The following is a 4,148-nucleotide window of genomic DNA, read 5'->3' as shown; positions in this document are numbered from 1 at the left end:
ATTTTAGAGAGAGAGCCTGCACCTGCCCAGAGGGGAGGTGCAGAGGGAGAGGGAGAGAGGGAATCTCAAGCAGATACCACACTGAGCCCTGATCCCAATGCTGGGTTCGATCTCATAACCCTAAGGTCATGACCTGCGCCCAAACCAAGAGTTGGTCACCTAACCCGCTGCACCACCCAGGTGCCCCTCTTTCTTCTAACTTCTGTAACTCAGAAGACATTCCTATATCTGATTTTTCCTGTATTCAGAAATTCTTCATGAGGTCCGATGTGGTCATTAATGAGAATTGTAATGAAAAGTAACTCTAGTCATAACCCTCTTACAGTCTAAAAACAACTGATGTCAGGAAGTCACTGGTTGCTGACATGTTTAGTCATCGTCTTCCGGATTACATCTAAACCAGAACCTGAATAAAACTTGCTAAGTACAGCAACACCACAAGCCTTTCATTTATTCTGATCTAATTCCAAATACCCATTGAGAGATTTGTGCTCTCCCATCTCCCCAAAGACAGAAAACTGGTTGCAAATTGGAGCAAGTCCTGACATAGATTTGCATTTTCCAGGATTCTTCAAAGCACCAGTAAGAGCTCCATGGCCTCCCACAGAGTGGCCAAAAATAGCCAATTTTCCATGGTCCACTGGAAAATTGGCATTTATCAGTGGTGAAGCTTATTCATTATGTAAGAGTACATTCTGTAGATAGTTTTTCAACCATCCACATAAAATCCAGCTCTAGCAGCCAAAGTCCCAGAGCTCATCTTTCTCTTGTGTCTGGAGCAGTGATGACTAGGCTATGTGCTGAGCCCATCTGATGAAGTCTGGTTCACTACAGCGTTTGCTCTGTGCATCTGAAGACCTGTAGCCAGTGACTGTCCCTGTCCCTGGCTTTAGAAGCAAGCAGACAGCAAATTTCATTTTGCTTGTGAGTTCAAACCTGTCATGTTCAAACAGCTTTAGCAGCCCTCCAGGGAGCAGAGCTGTCTGGAAGAACTTTCTGTCATGTTGCAGGTGTTCATCTAAGGTCGATTTGAAAAGTTTAGGTGTTTAACACGGAGGGCATGGGGAGATAGTGAGGAGAAGGAGCTGAGGGAAACTGGAAGGGGAGGTGAGCCATGAGAGACTATGGACTCGGAAAAACAACCTGAGGGTTTTGAAGGGGCCGGGGGTGGGAGGCTGGGGTACCAGGCGGTGGGTATTAGGGAAGGCACGGATTGCAGGGAGCACTGGGTGTGGTGCAAAAACAATGAATTCTGTTACGCTGAAAAGAAATTTTAAAAAAAGAAGGAAAGAAAAGTTTAGGTGTTCCTCCCTGCTTCTGGCTTCCTGCTTCATCTCCCGGAGCAGAAGCCTCCACCACCATTGCCAGGAATCATCTTGATATTAACAGTTACCTTTTGTGAGGACAGAAGAACACAGATGGTGCTCAAACGGGGAAAGAATGACAAGGACACAGATTTCTAGCCACAAGTGTTCTAGAGCTGCTCTGGCCTGTATGTAGCCACTAGACACATGTGCTATTATAATTTAAATCTGTTAACTAAATTTATGATTTAATGAAAATAAAATAAAATGAACGGTGTAGTTCTTCACTAGATCCATTTCAAGTGCTCAACAACCACATGTGGCCAGGGGCTACTGTTTTGACAGTGCAGCATTTGGCCATTCAGCAGGAGAAAAAGAGTTGAGAGGAGAAAACCCCATCCCTGATGACTTAAATGGCACATCTCTGAGACCCTTACTCATCGTCACCATCATCTGATGCCTCTAAGTCTTAAAATCCACAGGTCTGCAGACTAAACTCATCAACATGGCTTCTTTTCTACATAATATGTTTATATGATAAAGAGGCAAAAAGCTTTTCAGATATTGTTAGGGTTCAATTTTGCTAACAGCTTTTATCAACAAATAATTGACACAAATTAAATAGCACATATTTAAACTGGATAATTTGATACATTTGGACATCTCTTTGTACTTACAAAACCATCCCCACAGTCAAGATAATAAATGATCTATCCATCATTCCCATGAGTTTCCTCACCCAAATGAGATAAAACTTGCATTTACACAAACACCTAAACATGGATGTTTACAATTTACATGGACGTTTATTTCTAAGTACTAAAATCTGAAACATCCAAAGTCCTTCAACTAGAGAATGGATACACAAAGTGTAGTCTTTCTATATCATGAAATATTACTGAGTGATTAAAAAGGAACTACTGTTATACCTAGCAACAGGGGTAAATCTAAATATGCAATGATAGCTTAAAGGAACCAAATTCGAGAAGCTGTCTACTGCATAGTTTCATTCATACAACATTCTGGTGAAGATAAAAGTATGTAAGACAAAAAAAAATATATCACTGGTGGCCAGAGGTTGAGGGTGACAATTGGAGTGGACCATATATGGCACAGGCGAGATTTTCGGACTGACACAACTATTCCATATCTCCATTATGAGGGGATCACACAATTGTACGTCTTTGTCAAAAACACTCAGAACTATACACTAAAAAGCATAAATCTTACTGTAATGTAAATTATATTTTTATTTTTTAATGGTGAAAAATATATTACAAAAAGTGCTTATGTATATATAAGTATGTGTGCTTACGTATGTATCTTTTTGTGGTTTTGTTATGCAAAATAAAATAATAGTATGAGTTTAATCTCATCACTTACTTTTTTCATGAAAAGAGTATCTTAGATAACTTACATCCAGAATCAGTGAGTGGGGAACATTTAGCTTGTTTCCAATTTTTTCCTACTTGACAACATTGAAATAAACATACCTATATGTGTAAGTCTTTCTTCAGGTGTTTAAGAAAAATTATGTGATAAATTCTTTTAAATACAATTTTTGAGCCAAAGAACATGCACATGAAAATATGTAATAGATATTGCCAATCGCCCACCAAAAAAGTGAATCAAGAGATTAAAGGGACACTCAGCAAAATTAAGTGATTATGTACAGAGGGCAAATAGCCAAATAATTTAAAAACAAAAGAAAATCGTGTTTGTTTGGTTTTTTTTTAATTCTGAAATTTGAAGGACTGAGAAAATTGGGACACTGTTCACGGAAATAGAAAAAGTCATGAGGGCATGGAGGGGGCTTAGTAACAGGAAGGGAAGGAAATGAGTTGACTTTTAGACCTGTTGGATTTGTGCTGAGTGGAGAATAGCTAAATGGACATGTTTAATGGGCGATTAGAAAATCGTGTCTGAGCTCAAAGGAGTGTTCTGGGACATAAACAGAAGTCCCTTCGCTATTGCTGAAGAGATGTGATAATTAACATAACACCATATCAGATCTGGGTTTCCAGGATCAATGAAGTCTTTAAGCATAAACGGAAGACATGTAAATAACTGAGAGTTGAACCTCAAGGATTCAAGTCTGGCAGGTCAACGAGGGAAAGGAAAAGGAAAGACAAAGTTACAAGAAAAAAAGAACCGGAGGAGAACAGCCTTATAGGAACCAAGGACAGAGAATTTCAAGGAAAAAGGAAGTAGTCCCCAGTACCTTAGGCAGAGCTGCATTCAGAATGAGAAAGTTGCACAAGCATTCCTATAACCGAACAAGTCCTGGGAGGGAGGAACGAGTTCATTGCTTCACAACAGAATAGGTCTGTTCGGGATGGGGGCTGTGTGGAAAAAAGTCCTGTGATTTGTTCATTAATAGGTCACTTAATCACTCTGTGGCAAAGGTGAGATGAGGTGGTGGTGGAATCCAGCCTCCAGGGGGTTATGGAAAGTGCATTGTGAGAATGTTGCAATAGGAGGCAAGAACTCTGAAAAGAGGAAGGTGGTTTGAGTGGTAAAAGGTGATGATCTCAGATCGGCTATGCCTTTCCTGCTTTGAGTCGGTCCAGAGCCTTGGCTCAGCTATGTCTTACTCAGGGAGAAGAGTAGCACTGACAGAAGTCACAGAGGTGAAGGCTAAAACTTGGACTACCAAGATCTAGACCCATTAGATGTTAATTATAATCCCCAGGGCAACTACAGAAAATAACTGCAAATATATAGTTTAAAAAGTACTAAAGTAGGGGCGCCTGGGTGGCTCAGTGGGTTAAAGCCTCTGCCTTCGGCTCGGGCCATATCCCAGGATTCTGGGATCGAGCCTCACATGGGGCTCTCCGCTCTGCA

The 4,148-nt window shown here is 40.7% G+C and overlaps 1 pseudogene; it reads right to left on the bottom strand.

Moving 5' to 3' along the window:
* Positions 1 to 350: 350 nt before the first annotated feature.
* Positions 351 to 1,745, bottom strand: LOC123393371 (annotated as a pseudogene).
* Between the last annotated feature and the right edge of the window lie 2,403 nt (positions 1,746 to 4,148).

Source organism: Mustela putorius, unplaced genomic scaffold (genome assembly GCF_011764305.1).
Source record: "Mustela putorius furo isolate JIRA1106 unplaced genomic scaffold, ASM1176430v1.1 tig00000831_pilon_pilon_pilon, whole genome shotgun sequence".
NCBI lineage: Eukaryota > Metazoa > Chordata > Mammalia > Carnivora > Mustelidae > Mustela > Mustela putorius.
Note: the sequence above shows the minus strand (reverse complement) of the source record. Positions and strands in the feature narration are given on the sequence as shown.